The sequence below is a fragment of the Gallus gallus genome, chromosome 18 (assembly GCF_016699485.2).
Source record: "Gallus gallus isolate bGalGal1 chromosome 18, bGalGal1.mat.broiler.GRCg7b, whole genome shotgun sequence".
NCBI classification, from domain to species: domain Eukaryota; kingdom Metazoa; phylum Chordata; class Aves; order Galliformes; family Phasianidae; genus Gallus; species Gallus gallus.
In genome coordinates this window covers 9503371-9528754 of record NC_052549.1, presented here as the reverse complement: position 1 = coordinate 9528754, position 25384 = coordinate 9503371, and the positions used below count along the sequence as shown (strand labels likewise).

The 25384-nt window shown below is 54.5% G+C and overlaps 1 long non-coding RNA gene across 1 annotated transcript in view; it reads left to right on the top strand.

Moving 5' to 3' along the window:
- The first annotated feature begins 684 nt into the window (after window positions 1–684).
- The window catches only part of LOC417447, a 37672-nt gene continuing 12972 nt past the window's right edge, over window positions 685–25384 (top strand). The window contains exons 1-2 of the long non-coding RNA XR_005840740.2: window positions 685–955; window positions 5950–6459. This is a non-coding gene — a long non-coding RNA (uncharacterized LOC417447). The remainder of the gene's footprint in view (window positions 956–5949; window positions 6460–25384) is intronic.

Below are 25384 nucleotides of genomic sequence, written 5' to 3'. Positions count from 1 at the left end.
GTGGTTTCCCTCCTGCAGCAGAGGATGCAGCCCTACGCAGTGCAGGTGGGACGTTGGCTCCCAGCCCCTGCGCAGCCGCTGGCTGGGAGATGGCTCACCCAGACCGAGCCCAATGGGGTGGGGGGAGCGTGGGGTCACCAACACGTTCTGCACCCTTTGCCCTCTCCTTCGCCTAAAATTTGCCTGCAAAGGGGCTGTGCAGAGCTGTTTGCCCTCCCATTGCCAGCTGCCTTCTTCTCGAGGTCTCCTTTGGGGTGTTTTCCTGCGCAGCACAAAAACGGGGACTGAATTAAAAGTGCGTGGGGGGCACAGAGCAGTGGGGAGATGCGTGGGGAAGGATCCGTCCCATCAGGGCATGCAGGTGGCTCTGCCTGCACGGAGCACGCTCGCAAGGACGGGCCTTAAATCAGCCCGAACGTCAACAGCGCGGTTAATTGCTCATTCATTCCACGGACGGGTTAATCATTAATTTAAATTAATAATTGGGACAATAATTAAACGAAACAATAACTAATACACGGGACAATTGAAGCGATCGGTCTCGGTGCTGAGCGCTCGCTGGCGTTACTCATTGACCCGCAGTCTATGGGATGGATTCGTCAGGGGACGGACGGCGGTCCCCCCCCCTCCCTCCAGACGCACGCACAGACGGAGGGAGGGACGGGGGGAGGCGGCTCCCGGCCCGGGGGAGGAACTACAAGTCCCGTGAAGCTGCACCGCCCGCCCGCCGCCAGCGGGGCTTTATAAGCGGGGAAATGGCCCGGACGCCGCAGTCGGAGCATCTCTGGGCGTTGTGGTAATGGTTCTGTTCGGGCACGGAGCGGCGGCGATGCCGGACGGATCCCCCTCCGTTCGCCTCTCCTCCTCCGAGCATCGCGGGGTCGTCCCCTCCGGGAGATGTGAGTGCGGATGATGGTGGCGGGGTGATGCGGCGGCTGGGAGGCGGCCCGCTGAGGTAGGCTCCTCGCTTGGGGTCGGGGGAGGGGAGAGTGGGGTACCGGCGGGGTCCCGGGCATCCCCTCGCGGGGCTGAGCCGTGCTGCAGGGCCCGCTGTGCCTCCGGTGGGCTCCGGCCCTGTCTCAGCCGCCTTTGTGTCCGGATGGCTCCGGGGCTGCGGTTGGGGGATGCTCCGGGACTGGGAGCCGAGGGGCCGGGCTGGTGAGGCAGGGATCCCTCTGAGAGGAACCGAGACGGTATTATCTCTGTTTGTTTGGGTTTTTTTTCTTTCTTTTTCTATTTTTAAAGGACTTCATAATTTTTATCTTATGACTTTCCCCTTCCCCACCCGTGGGAAAACCTCTGTAGAAAGGCTCTGTGCTATGCAGGGGCTGCTGTGAGCTGCAGGCAGGTGCCTGGCTGGGGTGAGGGGAGGCCCTGAGGAGCCTCAACTCCCCTTTCCTCCCCCCCCCCCCTCTACTGGGGGCTCAGGGCTCTCCCCACCCTCTGGTGCTGTATACACAGAGCTGGGAGCACTTGATGGGGGTGGGTGATGCGAGGTATCTGTGATGCACAAGAGCACTTTTGTGTGAACGCTGGAAAAACATGAATGAGTCCCTTCTTTTGCTCACTACAACAAAAAGACCACACCGGTCTAGACCTGCAACCAATAACACACAAATTAGTGCTGTCTGCTCCTGGGGATGCAGTGCAGTGAGGACAACGCCGGCCCTTCCACTTTAAGCCCACTGATCCGTATGGAGGGTGAGGGATGCTTGTTTGGGGAGAGGATGTTTGAGGTTACTTTGATATAAACAAGAGGAGCTTTTATTGCCCGGACATTGTTAGTGTTGCTCTCTGCTGGATTGGAATGCGTTTCCTCTGAAGGGTTTTGAGATGGGAGGGATTGCTCAGCTCTCTTGCTAATTGAGACATCTTTTTATAATCACAGTCCCAGCTGGTAGGGTGGAAACAGGGGGGAGAAGGGGCTGCTGAGCAGTGACTCAGGCCTGGGGAAAGGCTGCCTGCATTTAGAAGGGCAGCTTTCAGCTCAGAGGCTGAAGCGGTGTATGTGAGGGCACTTTCCTCCTCCCCAACTCGTTCTGTGCTGTCAGGCAGGTGATGAGAACACCGATGTCCCAAAGCCATCACTTCCCTGTAAAATTGTGGATGGGTGGGAAAATCTGCACACCTCAATCCTCCCACAGATGTGGGGTCACACCTGTGCTAATAGGGTGCCAGTGTGGGGCACATGGGGTGTTGCAGTGCTTAGGCTCTCCTTTCTCAAAGGCTTTGGTGCTAATGCTGTTTGGGCTTGTCTTTCCTATTGGGCTGCTTGTTTGCTGGTTGCTTTCCATGTGCAGATCTCTAAACCAAAAGCCACCCTGCAATGTGACACCCCTCAGGTTCCATTCCATGGGTTGGCTGTAACTGTTCCTGGGGTGCTGCTGAATGGTTGGACCCTATCAGCCCCCTGACAGCTGGGAGATGATTCCTTGATGTGAAGAGGGCCTGTAACCCAAAGTGTGAAGTCCCTTTGCAAGCATAGCATGTGTGAAGAGAAATGCAATCCACATCTTCATTGGCAGGGGGAAGTTATAGCTACTGTTGTAGCTGTGGACATTCCCTTTGTGGTGTCTCCTGAGCAAGGAGGGCTGTGCTGCAGCTGTCATGAGCTCTCTCTGCAAGGCATGAGCATGGGGAAGCTGCTGGGCATGGGATGTGTTGTGCTGCTGGCAGCCACCTGTGTGTTCAGGTGGGTTTGGTGGTGATTGGGATGTTGGTGCCACAGCTGCCTCAGTTGCCAGCACTGATTTACTGGCTCAGATCTTCCTACCTGCAGCAGTAGGGAGGTAAAGGCTGTGGGGGAGGTGACCTACATGGTTAAAACCCCAAATCTCCTGGGCTTTGCTAGGACCAAGCCCCCCATGTTCACCCTGCAGCCTGAGCCCTGGGGAAGGCAGCTTCCCTCCTTGGGTCTGGAAGAAGAGAGCTGCCCTGAACCAGAGAGGATTGGTGGTCACAGTCACTTGCAGGGGGGGATGTAAGCAGCTGGATGACTAGCTATAAATTAAACTGTGGGTTTAGTATTTAGAGCAGCTCACCTGTAGCTGACTGCCTTGGTGCAATGCAGCTCTGTGGGCTGCAGAACAGAGGGCTCAGAGGACACTGGGACCTGAGCCTTCCTGAAACGGATGCCTCTGAATGTAGGGAAGAGCAGCAATGAAATATAGGAGCCTGGGCTCTGAGCAGCAATGAGGGCTGGATGTGGGCATGCATTCCTCTTCTGCTTGGTTTCAAACACATTTAATATAGGTGCAGTGCTTCTCCTCGGTGGAATGGGTGTTTCCTAACAGCAATTGGCTCATCTTTACCGGAGGGTTTGGGATGGTCTCTTCTATCCAGGAACTCTTCTCTATACAAAGTGATCCGAGTGCCTTCAGTGTTGGGAGATCAGATGTCTCAGACCCCAGACAAAGGGGGGATAAGGCAGCAGCACAATGCAGCTCGCTGGGGGCTCTTCTGTTTGAACTTCGAGCAGAAGGGAAAAGCAACAAAGGGGAGGGCAAGGAAAGCACGGTGCTTTGCCAGTTACCAAGGCTGGCCAGAAAGTTATAATGGCATTACAAAGGGCAGCCTTGTTCAGAGTGGCTTATTTCATCAGAAAGATGAATTTAAAATAATAAAAGGGCAAATGCTGGCGTAAAGTCCCCCCCCTGTTAGTGTAAACACTGCAGGAAAACCCTTTTATTAGGGAGTTAAAGGAGGTAATAAATACTGTTGGGTTTTGATGAGAACTCTTAACACAGGATTAGGGTTTACGGGGCGTTACCTTATTAGCCCCTGGGGACAGAGCTGGGTTCCGTGTGGCTTCATGTCCTGCTCTGCTTTCAGTGCTTTGTTCCCCCCCCCCCTTTTCCTGCTGGGTTTCCCCTCCCATGGCAGCGGGCAATGCAGTTGGAGGGCTATAACCCAAGCCTTGAAATAAATGTTTGATTCCTTGGGTGTTTATGCAGCTTTCCTGCAGAAATGGAGCCCAGGGTGGGTTTCAGACTGGGACAGGCTCTCCGAAGGCCCCTCTTGCTGTGGTTTTGTTCTTGCTTCTCGCCCCTGGAGCTGTCAGTGGTCTGCTACAGCTGCGGCAGAACTGCCTGTGCTCTCACAGGAGGCACTGCCCAGCAATGGCTCTCAGTAGAGCTCAGTCTAAGACAACCTCTAATGCGCTGTGACGGCAGGTTGCTGTGTGGTGCGTGCTACTGCACGGAGGCTTTGGGTTGGGAGAGTGCTGCAGGGAACATTCCTTTGGGATATGTGTTAAATGCTGTTTTTTGGCAGGTGGAACTCTCCTGCTCATCTTCCCATGCAGATGAGCTCAGTGCTGGGGTTGGCTCATCCCTGGGTAGGCAGCATCTATGCTGACACCAAGAGGCAGCCTGGCTTGCTCAGAGCTCTGTGCCCAAATGCCTATTGGTGGGCAATAAGCTCCAGCAATGAAACTGGCAGTGGCTCTTCTGTGCTTCCAAGGCAGGAGAACTCTGCTTGGCTGCCCCTGGGAGCCCCCCAGCAGAGCCTGTGGCTGAGTGCTGGCACCTCGATGAACAGCAGCCTGCCAGAGGAAAGGCTGGTGGCTATGGACAGATCTTGCTTGCAGTGGGGTTGTGCTCCACCAGCCTACTTTATGGCCAGCTGCAGCTTTGTACTGTATACTTTACTTGGAGCACATGGTGCCAGGGTCTCCTCAGCAAGCTGCATGTGAAGGAGGGCATGGTGTCCCCCTCTGGGGGGGGGGGGCAGCTATGAGCAGGGCAACTTTGGGGTGGAAAAGCAGCAACATTTGTGTTGTGGGCACTGCTGTGTGGTGCCACAAGTGCTGCAGTGCAGCCCTGCATCCTGCTCAGGCACAGAGGGCGGCAGGAGCTGGATGTGGGCACTGGAAGTGTTTGGCGTGCAAGTGTTCAATGCAACGCTGAATTTTGCTGTGAATAGGATAGAATACCTGGAGCTCACCAGCAAAACTGCAGTGGCATCACAGCTCCCTTGGGGAAAAAAGGAACTCAGTGGTGATGGTGGCCCCGGGTCCTGTGTGTCCCAATGGCAAACATTCACATCTGCCCAGCTGAGGGGGAGGGAGGGCTTCCAGTTCAGCAGCGTGGATGGGAAATAATGATCCCCTTTCTATAGCTTCTCCAATTGTTCCCAAAAATCCTTTTTAAGGGGAAGAAAGTTCCTTCCTTCCTTTCAGCTCCCGGTATCTTTAAGAATTTGCTCTATTGTGGCCCAGGACAGAGACCCTTCTATGAGGGCTGCATAGGCACTCTTCGGAGGCCCCCTCCCCTGTGCCCCCCCCCGCCCCATCCCAACAAACCCCCATTCTCCTCTGAAGAGGGTCCCTCTGTCTAACGCCAAGTAACTCTTAAGGGTAGCATTTATCCTCGGGCACTCAGCGCACAAAGAGTGCTGGAGTGTCAAATAAACTCACTCCAGCCTGCAAAGAGAAGAGGAAGAAAATACAAAACCCCCTTTATTTCCACCCCTGCAGGGAAACAAATACGGACTTTGTGCTGGAGAGCAGCAGCGCCCTAACGAAGCGGGGCAGTCCCAGTGTATCCCCATAAAGTGCTGTGCGTGCACACATGCTGTAGTACGTGTGAGCGTGGAGCCATTGGACAAGTGCTAAATCAGAATCCCTCCTAAGGAATCCTGTGTGCTGCAGTGATTTCTATTTGCTTTTGAGGGAGGAAGATGCTGGGTCCCCCTGCTGAGGGACATTGGGGTCTGTGTGATTTCCAGCAGAGCAGACCCACAGAAGGGCTCAGCACAGCAGCTGCAGGCTCTCATTCCATCAGGACATCCTTGCAGTGGGGGGATTCTGCTCCCTGCCCCCACTGCGGGGTGCTTTGGCCACGTTGTCCTGCCAAGAGGTTATCCTCCTTCTGTGGATGGGTTGTTTCCTGTGTGTCAGACCTGCTGCAGGTCGCTGCTGTTCCCTCATCCTGATGTGTTTCTCTGCAGGTTTTGGTAACTGCCATCGCTGATGGGTGGGTGGATGCGATGGCTGTTGGAGTGTCCTTTGTACCTGGAAGAGAGGAGACACAATCAGCCTGACCACGTGTGGGTTTGAGACTTCTCACCTTCGGCCAAGGAAGGAGGATTCATCTTGGGATGCCTTCTGTCTGCTGGGATCTCACATCTGGAGCCCTCTTGGACTGCTGTGGGTTTTGGATGCGCCCTTCTGCCTATAGCTGGGAATGTGTGCTGCTGCCAGGTGCCCACAGACACCTGCTCCTCTAAACCTGCTGGATTATTTCTTTTGGCATCACTCAGCCAGCCCGGCAGCTTTTCTTCATCTTATGGAACTGCCTTTGGTGCTTGAGATCATCCAACTTACAGATGTAGAAAGCTGCAGTTGCAGCCCAGAGCTGCAGACACCTCTCCTTTTTGGGCTATTATTTCTCAGCATTGCAGAGCTTTGCAAGAAGACCCCATCCATGCATACGTGTGGGAATGTCCTGCTGGTCCTGGGTGAGTCGAGGATTTTATTTCCTTTTTTTAAGGTATTTTTTTCCTCCATTTTTGAGAAATGATGCTGGTCTAGTTACCTACTACTCCAGGAGCAATAGAGTAGATAGGGTTTTGCCTTGGAAAGCTAACGTGGCTTTCATCTCCTACTTCAATGATCTTCTTAGCACTGTTTGACCCTGAAATCTCATGCTTGCTTTCTGGGGTTACTGCAGAATAATGGACAAAGGAGTGCGAGTGCAGCACCCCACAGGCAGGTCTCTTTATTTCCCTGGAAAGGAGGAACCCTGCTGGCTTGCTGCACTTGGAAGTGTGCCACAGTGGGTGGTGGGAGCTGTGTGGGATTACTGCCGCTTGGGAGGCTTATTGGGAATGGTGTGGGGCTCATCTCAAGGAGGGGAGCGGGTGCAGGGGGTGAGCTGTGAGTGGGCAGCCTCCCTGCTGAGGGAGGTGAGCTGTAAGCCTCCTTGAAACCCCAAAACCACTTTGGGGAAGGCAGGGGACTGCTGGAAAATGATGCCAAGCCTTTGGTGTGTGTGTTTTACTTTTCCTTGGAGGGGGCAGGATGCTGAGATGTGCCTGAGGGGCTCTGCAGGAGGAGCTGTGGTTTCGCAAGAGGGAATGGGGAATTAAGACAGGGATTCTGGCTTGGGTGGGCTGGTGACTGCTGTGCTGGGGGAGAGGGGCTTCTCCCGCTGTCCTGGAGAGCACTTTCTGGGGCTCTGTGCCCCAAAGCACCTCAGACTCCTGTGCCATCCCTCATGGTCCATTGCTTTGGGCCCTGGACTGGCCTTCTGTGCTGCCCATTGGCAAGAAGGAAGTGCAGTTGTCTTGTTTTGGCTTTCCTCTGGGACCAACCTGCTGATGGAACATAGCTTTTGTGGTCCCCATGTGCTCTGGGGAGGATGTTCCCCTTCAATCTCTGTTGCCCCCATAGGCTTTAAGCCTACAGGTGCTCTGTTGCTCTGAGCTGAGGTGGATCCCATTTATTTCTGAAGCACGGAGCAGAAATGGCTTTCTTGAGATGGTGCTGTGGTTCCCTCTGCCTGGGCTGCTTTCTCTCATGTGTTTTCCTGTAGTGAGCTTTGGTGTGGGAGAACGAGGCTGAGAAATGTGGTGAACAAAGGGAAAATTGCTGCTGTGGAAAGACTTCTTAAAATAAAGTACCCTTCTGTTTTGAGTTAGAGCTCATCTGTTCTTGCTTGCTGGTGCTCAGTCAGGCCAAAAGTCTGATGCAGGCTGTGGTGGGAGTGTGAGGTCTGTGCTGGTGTCCATGCAGGGGCAGTGCAGCTGTGTGTGTTCTGCAGCAGCTGAGCAGTTTTCTGCACTGGTGTGGATGAATGGGAAACAGGAGATGTAAAGACGCTGCTCTTTCTGCTGAATGCAAATACAGGAGAGGACGTGGTCCTCTCTGGAGACAGCTCTGCCAGCTGGATACTTTTCAGTATGGGTAGAGAAGGCAAATGCAAACCTGAAGAGGCAATTGGCTCCCACTCACTTCACACTGCACACACCCAGCTGTCTGAGCAGAGCTGGGATGTGCCCAGCTCAGATGTTCCCAATTCTTTTGCTAGCATCTGACTGCTGCTGTTACGTAGCTCTGTCTCTTCCCAGAGCCTTGTGGTTGTGGTTTTCCCAACGAGCATCTGGGTGTACCAACACTTGAGCTGATCTCCTTACAACATGAGTCCTTTGGCTTCCTGTCTCTGAACTACAGGGAGGGGGAATGATATCACATATTTCCTTTTGTTGGTAGTACAGCAGCTTGAAAACAGAGCTCTGTGGGGTAAGGCAAGGCAGACACTCCACCCCAAATAAGTGTAATGCAGTTTGGCTTTCTAACAGCTTGTGCAATAAGGGGCCAGGCTGGTACTTCTGGCTTTGTTTTGGTATCTTCAGCTGTTGGAGATGTGAACTGTAAATGAGGATCTCCACTGTCAGCTTGGCTGCTCTCTCCACTTGTGCATCAAGTGATGCACCAAGCCCTGTTTGCTCCCTGGGGTAATTGTCACCTTCCTGAGATGCTGCATGGCTCTGATGGCTGTCAGTTCTGTCTGGCATTGCACTGCCTAGGAATTGCAGGAAGGCTCCATTGGGATCTCCCTACGGAGACCATTACCTCCACTTGCAAGCAGTGAATCACGCTCTCTGGTCTGCTAACGACTCCTTGCGGCGGAGATACCTCGAACCTTTCCCAGCGGCCGTCGTTCGGGATCCGTCCCCGGCCGGAGCGGCAGAACGGGTCCGTTCCGGGGCCGCGCTGCCACCTGGCGGCCGCGTTGGGCCGCGTTGAGCCGCGTTGTGCGCCCGGCGTTGGGGAGCCGGGCGTTATTTTGGCCCGGTCTGTCAGACCTTCTGCTCGAGGCTTAGGAAAAAAACGAGTTCTGCAGTTCCCTCCGGCTGAATGGCTCTGAGTGTGGGCTGCTGTGCTCCAGCGTCCCCAGCTGTGCCTCCGTGGTTGTCTTCTGAGGCTACAAGGACCAAAGTGGGCATCCTCGTGTGGTGTAAGCTGTGGTGGGGCTTCTAGGATGGTCTGGGAGGAATGGAGAAGAGAGAGAGAATGAGTGATGTGCGTGTGTTCACTTGGAATAACGATCTGTGGTGATTGTTGTGTGGGGGTCTGTGTAGGTTTAGGTTGCCAGTGCATTTTGGGTACTTCAGGTAGTGAAAGAGGAGAGAGTGGCTGTGGGAAGGATGCTGTGGTTGCAGAATGTCATTGTGACCATGTAAGGGAAGGGCAGAAATGAAATGTGTTTAGAAGGGCATCTCAGGGATGTGTTTGGGTAAAACTGAAACTCTGTTCAAAACAAACACTTCTGCTCCACTTCCCCCCAGCAGATCTAAGTCCGAACAAACAAAACTGAAGTTAAGAGAAAATGCAAACAGTAACTCTTTCTGGTGCTCATCAGTGCTTTGGGTGTGACAGATGGGAGAATTCCTCCCTGTGCTTCTTCTCATCAGATATCTCCTCTTGGCTTTGAGTGGGAAGTTTGGTGAGGCACAGCTGTTAGCTTTGCAAGGAGCAGCTGCAGATTCAGGTGGTGAAGGCTCAGATTCGGAGGGCGGTGGGGTCTGGATATGTCCCAGCACTGTGCCTGAGAACTACTCCGGAGCATTCTCGATCCTTTCTCTTCCAATTCCCCTGCAAATACCTGCAGGAACTGGTGGGGGCCTTTGGCTGCCCATGAGGTGCATGGATTGGTGTGAGAGCACAGGATGTCACTGCGGGAGGAGCCTGCGCTCCTCCGAGATGCTCACTGGCAAGCAACTGGGAGATGGGTAATCATAAGGAGGGGAAAAGAAATACCCGCGGACCTCGTGCCGCCGTGCCAGTCTGCTCCCTGCAAATGCCGCTTATGCTCTTCTCTCTCCTGGAGGAGACCGCCGGGCTGCAGCCCGAGACCTGCCGGGCGATGTGAGCGGGTGCAGAGCGGCGGTGGCCGCCGGGTGGCGCTGTGGCTCCGACCGCCGGGTGGCACTGCGGTTTCGCCACTTGGTGGAGCTGTGGCTCCGCCGCTGGAGGACTCCGCTGTCCCCGGGCTCGGAGCCGCGGGGTGGATCGCAGCGCTTCGGGGTGTCGGTCCCTCTGCTCCCCGGAGTGCTGCAGAGCTGTTCTGGAAGTCGAGTTCGCAGGCAGGGAAGAGGTGGCAAACGGCTTCTTGCAATGCAGGAGAAGAGAGGTAGGGTAGGACCGGGAATGTCCTCATACCCCGTGCTGGTTTGGGTGCAGAGTACACCACTGTGGCTCCCAGGGAGTGCTGGGCTGGCGGCCGACCCACTGCTGGGAGTGCTGGGTGGTGCTTTGGGACCCGAGCTGAATCCCTCACGAGTTTGCTCAGTGACTGCAGGTACCCAAACAGGCTGTGCGAGGCCCATCTGCTCCCTTTACCCGGGTTTGTGGGACAGCCAGCAGGTCCTAATCTCACAGGGTATGATGGCAGTGCAGGATTGGGCTGGGGAGCGAGCAGACCTGTGGGCCTGTAAGTATGACCCCTATGGATCTGGCTTCAGCCAAAACCAATTGACACGTACAGCTTAATAGATCTGTCTGAAAAGCTTCAGCAGAGCCATTTGTTTTGTGTCCTCTTGAGCGTGCACTGAGCAGGCCCCCACCTCCAGCTTTGCTCTCCCCAAAGAAAATACGTTAGGAAGGCTGCTGCTCTGCTGTCCTTAACTTCTCTGGCCCAGCTTCCTCAGGTGAAGAGGGGCTGGGAGCGCCGTCTGGCTCAGCACTTCCACGTTGTGCTGTCTGGGAGCGGGTGAATAATTACAGGATAAAGCAGCGTGTTTGGCTGCCTCAAAAAGCACTTCCAGATCAGTTCCAGACTGCTTGGTCGGCACCATTCGCATTGAAAGATTTCACTGTCCAGGCTGCCTCCTCCATAGCTGGAGCCAGTGGCAGATTCCACCGGTGCTACCATCCCGGAGCCGGGTTTCCATGGTGAATGCATTTGGGTAGCGCACTCCTTCCCAAAAACTCTGGGCTCTTTGTGCCACGGGGGTCACAGCTTGTCCATGGCGGCTGCAGGAGGGCTGCCTGGGGGGGGACGGCTGCTGATCTGGGATGCTCTAAAAGCCACCGGCAGCTGGAGGCTGTGCCCTCAAGTCAATGAGTGGCCGTGTCCTGCTCTGCATGGCAGCGATGGGAGCCCTGTGCTGGGCACCCCCTGGCTCTCTCTGCCCTCACGTTTCCCCACAAGGCAATGGATGCTTATCTAGCTCGCTGTGTTCCCTTGTGTGCCTCCCTAAGGTGAAGGAGGTTCTGAGGTGCACATCTGCCCCGCAAAGACACCTCGATGTGCTGGGAGCTGTGCTGCACCGCGGTCCTTTGGAACGCTCTTCTCACTGATACGTTCAGCAAACAAAAACGCCTCTTTGTATCCTCCTCTGCTTTCCTTCCCCACGCAGAAGAAGGGGAGGGAGAAAAATGACTAAAATATTTTCTTGCAACAAAAGGCTGAGGGTGAATCTGGATCAGCCGTTTGGATCCCTCGGAGGCCAAATCTCCAGGGCTCTCAGCAGAGGAATTAAAGTACTGAGGCTTTCTCTTTTCTTCCGAAGAACAAACAGGAGCGGTTACCACTTCCTCTCGCTCATAAACAAAACCAGTCCGACGTCTCCAGGAGAAACCCTGCCAAGAGACTTTCCTTCCTTAATTGTCTGATATTTCTTCAGCTCTGATTAGTATTCACAAGTGCCTGCTGCATGCGGGAGGTTCCAGCAGCAGGATGGGGATTTTGCTTCAGTTGGAACCCTCTCTTTTTTTCCAGTCCGTGCCCTCCTCATCCATCCCTCTCCCCCACTCTGTTCTTCCTGTGTTGTTTCCCTTCACCTGCCATGCTTGGCTTCGTGCGGGGCTTTTGTTGTCGTTGTCTCCTGGCCACCGACCTCCCTGGTGTTGTCCTTCTGAAGTTTCTTTGGATCTGAAGGAGCTGCACCACTGCCCCATCTGCAGCAGTTCCTGCTCTTCCCTTTCAGCCTTTTCTCTGCCCTGAGGAAGGAGCTCTGCTTGGAGCAGCTGCAGGAGGCAATCACCTTCCCTTGGAGGAAAGGGCAGGTCGGGGTTTGCACCAAACTTTGGTAAATGCCAGATAAATGTGAAGAATCATAGAATGGCCTGGGTTGAAAAGGACCAGTGATCACCCAGTTCCAACCCCCTGCTATGTGCAGGGTTGCCAACCACCACCAGCCCAGGCTGCCCAGAGCCACATCCAGCCTGGCCTTGAATGCATCAAGAGGGTGTAACTGAGCCACGTTTGGTGATGTCCAGGCTGATGTCTGGAGTCTGAGGCTGCAGCAGCAGAGCCGTCCCACCTGCCTACAGCAGTGCATCCTCCGTCAGCATCCTTCAACCTTAGGTGAAGTCCTTCCCATGGAAGGATGGGGCTCCGAGTGCCCTTAGAGGTCCCTGCATGGGCTCCTGCCTGGCACATTGGCAGTGCCTGATGGAGACGACCCTGGGGGAGCAGGGAGAAGCAATTTGCATTTTACCTCCAACCTTTTCCTCTGCCCCAGCATGGGCTATGCCTGCTGCCAATGCTCTGGTTGGAGGAGGAGGACTTGCTGCTCCGGTGCTGTTTTTCTCAGGTAGTTATCGTGCGGAGCTTTCCCAAATCTCCACTTTGTGGCTGGGTTTTAATATGTGACATTGTTCCGAGTTCTGTTCTTGCATCATGTGCTGGAGATTAGGAAATCAGTAGCGATAATAAATATCGCTGAATGAGTGGGTGTGGGCAGGAGGAAGGGAGAAGAAAACGATTTAAAGGGCAAGGAGAACTGAGCACCCCCTGCAGAGCTTTCTGCAGGGATGAGCTGAGCTTTTACAACCTCTTCCGCAGGAGGTGTGGCAAAACAACTTGTTTTGGGTGTGTGTGGTTGGAAATGCCCATCTGGGATGCAGATATGTTCACCTGAGCATCCCGGCTCCCTGCAGGGGATGGTCCCAGCCTGGTGGAGGTGAGCTGGTGGTACCTGGAGGTACCCAGCCCTTGTGCTGCTGCTTTGGGAAGCGGTTTGGTTGCTGGTGTGCGCTTTGGGAACCTGCAGCTCTGACTCTGTGACTCAGCTTGGATTTCTTAATCGCCAAAGCAGCCCCGTGCTGTGGTGTTCTCACACTCTGTGTGCCATGGGATCAGTGTTGTGCAAAGCACTGGTGGGTGCAGCCTCTTGGGTGGGCGCAGCAATGGCCCCTTTTTATTTCTCAAGAGAGGAAACTGAGGCTCTGAAGCCGTTTGTCCAAAGTCATGGAGGAAAGTGGTGGCTGAGCACAGGGCCTGAGGAGCTGCACCTTTGGTCTCCTGGGAGCTGTGGGCTTCCTCAGCTGGGGCGCTTGGTCTGCGTTTCTGTCTCAGCAGTAGAAGCTGAAGCACACCCCCTTTTATTTCTCATGGCAAACAAAAATCAAATGATGATAAACGTGCAAAATGCCCGTAGGAGGCAGTGTCTGCAGTCTTCTGCAGTAGCTTCAGCTTGCTGGGCTGCCTGCTCTGCCCCTTGTCTGCCTCATGCCATGACCTTGGTTGCTGATCCTGCTCTGGGTACTGCCAGTATCTCTGGGTGCAGGTGTTCCCCTCTTAAGAGCCATGCACCCCTTATTGCTGGGGTAGAGGACAGTAAAGGAGCTCTGCTGGGGCAGTTTGGGTGCAGTTCCTTGCAGAGCTCTGTGCTCGGTTCATTCCACGCTCTTATTACTGCTCAACAACTGGGTTAGCAACATTCCCATGGAGCAGGAAGATATGATCCCCTTTTTTTGCAGAAGGAAGGGCAGCTTGTACAGCACGGAAGGATTAGGAATGGGATTTCCTAAAGCCTCCTGGTTAAGAACACTGGGACTTGCAAGTCACTTCAGTTACTCAAGAGTCCATGTGCAAAATCTCTGCCTGGAACAGAGCACTGAGCTCATGTCTTATGACAGCCCAGTGCATCCAGGCTCTTCAGCAGAACAGTGAGGCACTGTGATGATTATGGAGCTATTAGGATACTTACTTTTGGAGCACTTTTTCCCTCTCTGACTTCCACCTGACAAGGTTTCCTGTCTCTTTTTCTCCTCTGTTTTTCCTACTGTTTGCCCAGAGACTGAGCTGGGGAGAGGTGGTGGGATGTGATGAGCAAATGTCTGAAAACAAAGTTCAGGCACAGATATAACTGAATGGGGAGCAGGTTCCCTCACCACAGCATCCCCTGCATCCTGGGAAGTGCTTTGCCTTTGGGGCTCTGAGCACATCTGAGGATGGGTGGCCCAGTCTGCCACTTCAGGTTTAGCTTTTTGTCCCGTAGTCTTGCTGGGACTGTGCAAGAGGAAGCAGCTGCTGCTGGCAGCACTGGAATGGAGTACCTGGCAGATAACTGCAGTCCGTATGGTTATACCGAAGCAGATGGACAGCTGAGAGCGGTGCTGCTGGGGCATCTCCCATCCGATGCTTGGCTCAGGTTGGCTGCATAAGGGCTGGGTTTTGTTTCTATGTTCTTTGGCATCTCTTGCAGCACTTGGAAAAGGGATACCGTGATGTCAGTACAGGTAGAACGAGCTCTGTGCTGACCTCCCCTTCTTGGCCCAGGCTCATCCGGATGCTCATAAAACCTGCTTTCTGCAGCTCCTGGAACTTGTTCCAAGAGGTTTTGGCTGGTCTGGGGAGCTGTGAGCATTTGCAGGATGACAGGGTGTAGCGGCTGCAGGGTGGGAGCTGCAGAGAGCTTCCCACCCTCTGTGCATAGCCCTCACAGTGCCCTCCTGCTGCAGCCCTGCCCAGCTGCTTGCTCAGCCCCAGCTCTCTTTGCAGAAAGGAGCTCAGCTGCATGCTGCTTCCCTCCAGCCCTGCAATGGGCAGCCCAAAGTGGGGGTAGAGAGCTTTCTTCTATAATGGATCTAAATAGAGATGCCTTGTTCTTCAAACATGTTGAGGCTGGCCGAGAGCATCCTTGATAGGATGCAGGTGGAGGAGGATGGGACCAGCTGCTGGGAAGGAGCTGGGTGAGCACCAAGGAACCCCCTTGGAGCACAACCCAGTGCTGTGGGACCCTGGGTTGTTCCATTGGGGCTATGTGACCCACATCTGATGGGGTTGCTCTGTTTTCTGCTCTTCCTGAACACCTCTGCAGAGCTGGTGGCTGCTCTGCTGCAGGGAGCCCTGCTTGTGCAGAGCGGTGCTAACAGAGGATTAATGGTTAATCGCTTGTTCATGGAGGGTTATAAACAACCTGTCGGGCTCTTTAACACCTTTTGCTGATGTGCTCATTGCCCTTCATAACACATTCCTGTCTGTCTGATGCAACCTTGTAACCTCTATTAATCACTCGTTAGCTCCCGCCGCCCATCACGACTTGGGTGGTGCTCAGCAGCCCGTGCTCTTCACCTGTGGGTTGGGGTTTCCAAAGTGCTCATGGGACCCAGCAAGGGAGGAGGGGAGGTGGACCTGAGAGGCTCACACTCAATGCTGCGCCGATGGATGGATGGATGGATGGAGCCTGCTGGGGATGCGGGAGCTGCTGGAAGAGGTTTTTGGGTAGGTGTTCTGCCCAAAGGTGTTCAAGCCTTCTGTGTTGGCCCCGCTGAGTTATGGGGACGCAGTGCCGGAGGTCCGTGAAGGATCTGAGAGGTTGGCTGATGTGCTGTTGGTGCTGTGCTCTGCCCTGCTGCTGTTTGAGATGTGGCAATGCCACGTCCTGCCTGGCTGAGCAAACACCGCTGGGATATTACCTGTCTGTTAACCTGTCAGCTCTGGTTTGCAGCTCCGTTTAATCTTTGCTGGTGGAATTTCCCCTGCAGTTTCTGCCTCCCCCCCTGCCGCCCCCTTCCCACGATTGGGGTAATTAAATATTGTCTGAGTCCTGTCGCTTAATGGCCCATTTGTTTGCCTACAGGAGATAACCCAATGTTTGCTCCCTGCAGACCAAGGACGTGGGCAGCTTGTGCCCAGACAGGGCATGTGACCGAGCCCTGGGGTGACGCTGCAGCAGGGTGGTCCCTGGGGACAGATGACAGAGCTCTTCCCACGGGTCCCAGCCAGCACCTGCTGCTGGCACTGGGAAGGGATGTGCCTGCAGCAGTCTGTCCCCTTCAGATGGGGCTCTGTCACTGTGGGGCAGTGGCACAGCTGCCCGGGGAGCGGTGGGGTCACCGTCCCTGGAGGTGCTCCAGAACTGTGGGGATGTGGCACTGAGGGAGGTGGTTATGGGCACAGTGGGATGGGCTTGGGGATCTTAGAGGTCTTTTCCAACCTTATTGATCCTATGATTCTAAGCTGCATTATTTGATTGAAGCGTGAGGCTGTTGGGGAGCTGCTGCGCTCCTGGGTCTGCTTAAAGTGCACTGTGCTCGGGCAGCATGGAGAGGTCTGCAGGGCTGCTGCTGCTTTGAGCTAAAGGAAGGGGAGTCTGAAGTCCTGGAGGCCCAGTCTCAGCCTGCCCAGGAGGTGGGGTTTCCCTTGCAGAGGGGTTGGGATTCTGCTGGCACGATGAGCCATATGTGTGTTGGATTCAATACGCATTTAAAGCTGTCTGTGGAAGCCAACCTTCTTAAGCCAGAAACAAAGTTCTCTAGTGGAAAAGCTCAGAAGGAAGAAAACTCCCAAACTGTGATTTCTGGATACTCTTTAATTTTAGGGCTTAGGAGTCCAATTTCTGCATTTCTCCAAGGTTACCGTGAGCACGGTTATAAATTAAAGTTGCTGAAGAACGGAGTGCTGCTGCCAGAGCGCTCCAAGTCTGGATGACGCTTGGCTGCAGATGTCCTTGCTTCACCTTTCTGCAGACAAGAGAGGAAAGCGTTCACACTTGGCTGGAGAAAAGCATGTAAAGAAGTGAAGGAGGACTGCCCTGCAAAACCCATCACGTAGGCGTGAGTGCGGCGCTGGGGCTGAGCTCAGTAAGAGGCAGCGATGGCACTGGGGCACCATTTGGCATGGAGCATCCCAGTGTGTCCCAGCGTGGATGTGGCTAGGAGTAAACTTTGCTTTGGCTGGGATCTTGATGCTAAAGTCTTCCCAAGTCCTGCAACCATAGGATAACGTCACTGCTGTGTGATGGTCACGGTACTCTGCATCTCTCTGAGCCAGAGTGATGCCGGTTTCTGCTACTTGGTGTTTAGCACCTGGCTGCTGGGAAGGCAAAGAGCAGAGGTGCTGCCCACCCTGGGGGAAGGTGATGTCCCATCAGAGGTGTCCAGAACCTCTTAGCCACCCCAAGCAGCAGCTGGCAGTCTGGGCAGTGCTGGAGCAGGCTGCAGGGCTGTACTGAGCTTTTGCTCTCCCTCCCCAAATCTCTGAAGTTTTTTTTTTTTTACTTTTTAAGCAGCAGGTTCTGTCTGGAGCTGGTTTAGAGGATTAAGATCCCTGAGTACGTGCTGCTCTGGTGCGGTATGGGGTATGGGAAGGCTGCACGCCAGGCTGCTGCCCTATAGCAGCTCATGACTGGGGACAGAGAGCTGTGGGGCTGCTCTTGCCCTTGGCCACGTGAGCAGCCTGGCTGGCACTGTATGATTAAATTAGTTTCTAGGAGAACAAATCCAGGATTAGAGGAGCCATTTGCCGTGCTGAAAGCGGAGCCCTGCTAATTAGGTTTATGTAAGTGATTCACATGACGTCCCGCGCGGTCCTGCTCGGGAGGTGTGCTGTGGTCTGGGGGGGGGGGGAGGGGGGAGTTGAGCTTCTGTGCATGAGAACTTGGTAACATTGCAAAGCATACTGAGAAATGTGTGCTGTGCTATCAAACCACGCTGTTCTCTGCTTCTGGGTGTGACTGGAGGTGTTCCAACTCCTTGCCTCGTGGCACTGATGCTTGGCCTTGGGGGGAGCTGATACTGAAGCTTCAGCAGGCTGTGTGTTCCCTGCTCAGCATCACCGAGCAGCCCCTGTCCTTCTGCAGGTGGGCAGGGAGGTTGGCATCCTATCAGCATCTCTTCCTCTCACTGGGCTGAGCATGGTGGGACCCCCTTCATTTCGGTCAGCCTTTGGACCGGGTGAGCTCTCTGGGCTCTGCCTGACCCCAGCTGTGGGCAGCTTTCTGCAGGAGATGCTTTGTTTGGTTACAGTTTCCTGGCTGGGTTGGTAACGTGCAGCATCTGGATGGCGCAGCCAGCCCGCTCCCTCCTGCTGAACAAACCCCAGTAAAAGCTGCCCGGTGAACCTCAGTAAAAATTAATGGAGTAGTCAAAGGCTAATCCATCCCAGGGAAACGGCAGACTAAATCCCTGCAGCAATGGGAGGCTTTCCTTCCAGCTGTGGCTGAGCTGTGTATTTTCCCTTTGGTTCTGTGGCTTTCCCCCCCCCCCCCCCCCCTTATGCTGGTGGATGGTGGCAGGAAAGGACACCGTGTGTGTCATAGTGGTGGGGAAGCTGACCCTGTAGCTTGGGGGGATCTCTAGCATGAAGCTGGGGATGATGGAGCTGTATCCCACACAGGGGCAATCCCGGTGGGCAGTGGATGTCCCAGGGGCACACTGAGGCTTTTCCTGCTCCCTGTGCTCCCATATGTGTTCATCCTCTGCGTTATCCCCGTGCGTCCGGCGCACCACCGACAGCACTGTGGAGCTTTGATCCGCTCCGAGTGATTAAATTCATATCATCCCAACTGACAGCTTAATACACCTCAGCGAGGCCGCGCTAAATTGGTTGTGTCTGTCTCGCCCAAAGCTGGAGCAATGCTTTCTGACAGCTGCAGGCGCTCGATACGCTGCTTTCCCCCCCCCCCCCCCCCTTTGTATGCAGTCAGGGTTGCCTTTGCTCCGTTTGGGGCACTCCTCATTGAGTTTTGTGTGAACTGCTCTACCGCCTGCTGGAGCTGCATGGCCACGGGTATGCGGTGTCTGCATGGGAGTGGGCTTGGTGCATGCATGCATGCAGACCCCATGTGTTAGATTTAGATTTACGTGCATGCTGTCATTGTATTTTTTTAGGTTTCTGTGCCGATGCGTGGATATATGAGCTAAGAAGGTCGGGTTGTATTCTTGCTTTGGGAACCAATTGCTGGTGGAGTTCCAGACGGATGCATCCAAACTCTCCCTGTGCCCACAGCTCTCCTGGGCAGCAGTGCTGAGGCTCCGTTGTGCGCTGAGCCACTGCTCCACTGTGTGAGCAGCACTGCATTGGGATGTTATATTCAGCTCTCCCCCATCACCGCCACTGGCGCTGCGTTTGCAGGTGGATATTCCCATCCTTTGTGCAAATTGCTGTTGGGGAAGTGCTCAGAAGGGGAAAATAAGACCAGGATCCTCGTTTAACCGAACTGTATGAGCCAACCTGGAGAAAATGTTCTTCTTGCCAAGAGCTTAAAGGGGAAAAAAAAAAAAACCAACAACCACCCTTCATAATTGCCACATTTAGAGGAAAGAATTCTAAATAAAAAGTTAATCTCCTCCGAGGATTAGCAAAGCATGCGGCGTCTTGTCAGATGTGGAAGTAGAGCTGAAGCCTTAATTTCTTAAGACAAGGGCGACGTTGCTGTTGGAGCCTGTCTGCATCGTGTGCTGCCCAAGTGACCCGTGCAGGAGCTGTGGCTGGGGAAGAGGAGTCACTGATGGGGCCGTGGCAGTGGGATGAAGGCCTCCTTCAGGTGGCTGACCCACCTCCTTGCTCTCCTTCCAGCTTGGGCTCTTCTGTGCAAATAACTCCTCCCTGCTGTGGAGGTCAGATGCTGCTCTGTGTGTCTGTCCCAGTGACCTTTAGAAGGGGATGGGTGCAGCTCTGTGCCATCCTCAGGAAGGAGCAGCTTTGTGCATCGGCTCCAAACCTTAAAGAAGTGACCACTGGCTCTGGGAGCTGCTTTTTTTTTTGGCAGCTGGGCTCTGAAGACACCCGCATGGTTTGGCTTTAGCCTGAGTGCGCAGTTATTAGTTACTGCTAATTGCAATGGGAGGTTTGGGAGCTGAGCACATTTGGATGCCCGGGTAGGGATACTTGGAATTAAGTTTCCAAATGTGGGAGCCCTGGCGTGAGGGTCTGGTGGGCGTGAGAGCTGCTGGGTGTCTGCTAATGCCTCCTTTCTAAAAAGCAGCACTCGGCCTTAGGTCCGACACCTTCCTTCCCTCGGTCTTTGTGTCCATCCCCTTCCTGTTTGCAGGGGGATTTGCTTGCAGTTTGTTGATTATCTGCTCGATATCTGTGCTGATAAGGGCACATGCAAACCTCAGGCTTAGCTTTGGGAACACCAATGCAAATAGGATGCAGCTGATGGGAACGTGTTGCCTCCAGGGCTCGCCCTGGGGGTTGGACCCACTGCTTTGCAGCTTGGCTGGACATGGCTGCCCAGTGCCAATTTCCCATGCAGTTTCCCATTGCACTGCATGCTGGGTTAGTGCATTGGCTGCGCGCTGCCCCATCCCTACTGCTGGCTGCACAGCGGGATGGAGCAGAGGAGCTGCAAGAAGAGGGGTTGCTTTGCTGCTGGTCATTTACACCTGAGTTCGCCTCGGTGAGGAGAGGCTCTGCGACTGCAAGAGGTTAAAACTCTGCCCCTGTGTTTACTTTAGTTGGCTGCCACACTGCATAATAACCTGTCAGCACTTCAGGTGGGGATTTATTTGTGCATTAAAAATTGCCTGGGGCGGGCGGATGCAGACACTCTGCAGCATGCTGGAAAATGTGCCTCCAGCATAAAAACAGCCTCTCCAAATATTTCACCCTTTTAATAAGTGCATTTAATTAAAGTCATATAACTTTTTTTTTTAATATTATTAAAAAGGAGGGAGGGGAGGGAAAAAGAAGTGGGGCCTGCTGAGGCTGCGAGCAAAGGCTGGAATACAAAGAGGGGGTTTAAATGTTCGTATTTAATGGAAAAGTCATCAACAACATGTTGTGTTTCTCTTTATTTCCCAGCCTCGCTTTTGATTGTGGATAGAAGGCTGACAGGAGATCCTGGGTTTCCATGCTGCCTTTTCTCTCCCTCTTCCCCTCTCCATCCACTTCCATTCTCTTAAAATGCTGCAGAACTATTAGTTTTTCCAAACAAAGTTGCCAGACGATGTTGCTCTTGGACCGGCTCTCCATTGCTTTCCCTTTTCTCATTGAACCTTCTGTTTCTCTAAGTCGGATCCTCGTGAATCTGTGCGGTGCTGCTCGGTGTGAGCACGGAGGTGGGGGTGAGTGTGAGCAGGAGCAGCCTGTGATGTGCGGCCCCAACCCCAGGCTGTATGCAGCACTGCCCTGCCCTTCCAGCTGAGAGCGGGCTGGGCTTGATAGAAGGGCATTGCTCAGCCCATCCTTGGATGCCAGCACCCTGCATGTCACAGCTGACATCCGTGGTCGTGTTGGGAGCAGAGGGGTGGAGGATTTCAAAGCTCCGCTCTGATAAGTCCGATGTGATCAAATTCCATATGGGAACGTGCTGAGAGATGGGCGTTACACAAAGCTCCTTTATCCTGGTGCAGATGGCACTTACAGGAGGTGCGCTGCGGTGCAGCTGAGGGTAGGGAGAGCGTTCTGCACTGGGTTCACCTCCACTGCTGTCAGCATCGCTGAGATAGGTGAGCAGGGCCAGGGCAGAGATGTCAGGTACATCCCAAGTGGTGATGGGATGTTGTGATGTGCGCTTTCTTCCTCTCTCTGAGGAGGATAAGGCATGCACAAAGCCCCCAAACAACCAAAAAAACCCAACCCCAAAGGCTGTATTCACCACAGGGCAGCTCGGCTCTGAACGTTCCAAGTGCTCTGGAGCTGTTCTGTGCTGTGTGGTGGCTGCATGCTGCATTCCCAACCCCACAGAGTTTGCAATGCATGGCTTTGCATTGCAGATCTGTGGGATTTTGGTGCCGCTGCTTTGTGTGCTCCTCCCTCCCCCTCCCTGGTGCGGATTTGTCCTTGCTCTTAGAAGGCTGTGTTTTTTTCCCAAAGGAAAAAGGTGGATCTGAGATATAAGGAAGGGGTTGCAGGATCGGGTGCCCCCAGCATGAGCACCTGGGAGCGGTGTGGCTGTGGTGCTGCGCTCCCACGCAGTGCTGTGCTGATGCCATCGAGCAGCACAGAGCTGCTGACCCAACAGGGATACGTGGTGGGGTCGGGGCTTTTGACTGAGCTGTGGAGATGGGCTGGGAGTGCACACCCACTCCAATCCTCAGACGGATCTCATCCCAACCCCAAACCCGGGTCACAGGAATCTTTTCTTTTCCCTTTCCTCTCCCACCTGAAGTCCACTCTATTCACTTCTGTTTCAAGCAAATGAACGCGCTGTAAAGGAGACTTGCATTCCTCTGGATAATCTTAGGCAAACATGGCCTGGCTGTGGTTTCTCAATTAATCAGAGTTTCTCTTGCCTTTCATCCTCCTTCCTCTGGCATCCCAGCTGGAGGCTCTGCATCCTGCTCGGCAATGGGGTGCTGTATGGACACAGTGGGGACACGGTGGGGACAGGGGTGGCTTCAGTGTGGGCTGTGTTGAGCCACTGCTGTGTGCTGCTTGCCCCAGGGTTCCTTTCAGCGCTGGGAAGGTGCTCAGTGCATGCTCTGTCCTGGCCTGACTGCTGGGCTCATGTCAGTCCCATTGGCTTCACCCAACCTCTCCTCCCAAAGGGAGCGTAGGTGCTGTCCTGGCCGTGCTGCTGCTGTGCTGCAAGCCCAGCCCATCCCATAAACACATCCCTCAGTTCCAGTTCTGGAGAGCCCCCCAGGAGCAGTGCCTCCCCTGCTCCCTGGGCAGCTGTGCCAGCACCCAACCACTCTTGTGGAGAAGAAATGTTTCCTAATAATCAACTGAAGATGGAGTGATGTGTGTGCATGGTGGAGCAGGAGGTGGGTGGGAAGGATGAAAGGGCTGGGAGGTTTTAATGCAGTTCTTGGGTCATGATGCAGGGGATGGGGGTGGCAAAGTGATGTAGGGCATTTGTGGTAGTTTTCTTGGAGGATATGAAGGTTGGAAAACTTCCACGGAGAAGAAAGGCATTGGGATGTGCATGGATTAGATGAGGGAGTGTGGCTCTGAGCTGTGGAGTCCTGCCTTCCCCTGCACCCTGCTGGGTGCTGCAGGGAGATACAGGGGTCAGATGGGGCTGTGGTGCAGGGAAGAGTAGGAGAGTCCAGCTCTGAGCTCCAGATGGGACCAGAATGGGTCACTGAGTCCCTCCACAGTGCTGCTGTGCAGTCCCAGCGGTGTCTGCAGAGCTGTGTGCAGATCATTGCGTGTGTGGGTTTGGGATCTGCCTTCCCCGCCATCCCACACACCCAGCACACCACTAACAGGGGTTTATTATTCCTCCTGCAGATGCCAGGTAAGCTTGGCCCCACCATAAAACTCCGGCAGGCGCTGGGAAAACACAGTGCTGCCAGGTCTGTCTGCCATGGGTGACGGCAGCTGTTTCTCCTCCTTCACCCCATCCAGGCCCCTTTCCCATCAGCACCTCTGCAGGGAGCTTTTTCCCACCTAGAAAGCTGCTGGAGCTCTTGGAAATGGGGGAGGAGGAGCAGGACAGAGGGCGGGCTCCCATGGAGAGCAGAGCATTTCCCAGGTGTGTCAGCAAGTGACTTGCAGAGCCCTTGTCCATCCCAATACGAAGTGCTTGGGATGGGGTTTGTGGCATTTTTCGGATTCACTTGGGAAAAAGGGATGATCTGACTGAAGCAGGAACTGTGAGCATCCCATGCATCCCACCAGGGTGACTCGTGGGCTGTTTGTTGGGACGGCATCCATCTGCTGTGCATCTGCAATGCTCACATTCCCCAGTAGTGATCAGGGGGTGACGCTCGTATTTTCACTAATTGTGGACCTGGAGAGAATGAGATTTGTTCAGGTGATGGGAAGAAATGGTATGCGTGTGCCCCCTCCTGCTGCTCCAGATGTTTGTGCACTGTTTTAGGGGGCACGGTGGCTGGGACTTAGCTAATTGATTTAATTGCCCAAGGGGGCTGGCTGGGAGCAGAATTCTGCAGCAGGCAGGTGGGCAGCGCGTGGTGTATGGGAGGGTTTGCTGCCTGAGCCGGGTGAGGAGCGCATCCTACACCGCAGGTACGGACATGCAGCTGTGGGGCTGGGCAAGAGGCACGTGCAGATGTTCCTGGAATTCCCAAGCCAAGCAGGGAACAGGATGCATCGGGAGGAGCTTGCCAAGGGGCTGACAGAACGAGAGCTGTGGGTTCTGCCCTTCTGATGGCGCTGGGGCTCTCCGTGGGGTGGCTCTGGCAGATGCTGGTGGCAGTGGGTGTGCCTGGGAGGTTCTGTGCTGCTGAGTGTGGCTCGTTGCAGTTGCCAGATCCTGGAGGTGATGCTGTGGCTCACTGTCATCCCTGCTCGTGTGGGACCAACACCAAAGCCATCAGGAGGTGTTCGCCTTTGGAAAACTAAGTGTGGCAAGATGGAAATCCCAGAGATGGAAAAGAGCCTGCTTTGTCCAGGGGGTTGCTCCTATGCGTGGCTTTGCTTACAAGGACCGTGTAGGAAGCCCATTGTGTAGTTACAGGGCTTCAGAAATGTGTTCAGTCAGAGCCTGTGCTCTGCAGAGATTTCCTTATGACCTCAGGGAGCACATGCGTGGTCCTTGCCAAGAACTCAACATCTGCACAATTGATACTTGGCAGGAAGCTTTAAAATCCATGCGTGCTCCCTGAGGTGAGGAGGGAAAGTGCCTGGATCTGCAGCTCCATCTCTGCACTGTCCCCAAGCCAGGAAGGAGCAGGACCAAAATCCAGACCCCTGAGGGCTGTGGGATGTTCTGGGTCCTCAGTGCCCCATACTGTGTGTGCAGGGAGCTGGGGAGCCTCTCGTGGGTCTTTCTGCCTCCCGGGCTGGAGTTTCCTCTGTCATGGAAGTGATGACAGCTAGTTGGGCAGATACTCGTGTCTGAAGGGCGGCAGATCTCACTGCACATCACCAGCTCAGGGCGCTTGCTGTGCTTCTGCAGGGATTCAGAGGGCTTTGGGGGCATGTGGGACAGTGGTGACACTGCAGTTGTGCTGGGAGCCGTGGGTCTGCTCAGAGCAGTGCTCTCTTTGGAGGATGCAGTGCCTTTAAGAACCCCTGTGCTCCCAGCTCGAAGTTGGCAGCCAAATTGGGCTCCCGGGTGTTGCAAAGCAGATGTTTGCAGACTGCAGAGCTGTCCCCTCAGTCTGGTGCAGCAACTCTTGTTTCCCAGCTCATCGGTTCCAGAGACTTCAAATGCAACAAGCAGCTCCTTCTGCTGCTTTCTTGCCCTTAGAAAAGCCTCTAGCTTGAGCAAGCTGGTGAATGCCCTCTATAGGCAGGAGGTTTCCTTTATTCCTCCTTGGTCCTACACAGGGCTGGGGCGGCTGCGTGGTCCCCTTGCAGAGGAGCAGTGGGGGGGGGGAGGGAGGCAGGTGGGATTTCTGCCACGCTGTCACCTGGAGATCAGATCGCCGTCGTGATAATCCTCCCAGAAACAAAAATACAGAGAAGAACCGGTTGGACGGAAAGTGGAGGGTTGGACGGAGAGCACAGCTGTGCTGGGGAGCAGAAGCATGGCTGAGGGCACATGGTTACGCGTGGGGCTGCTG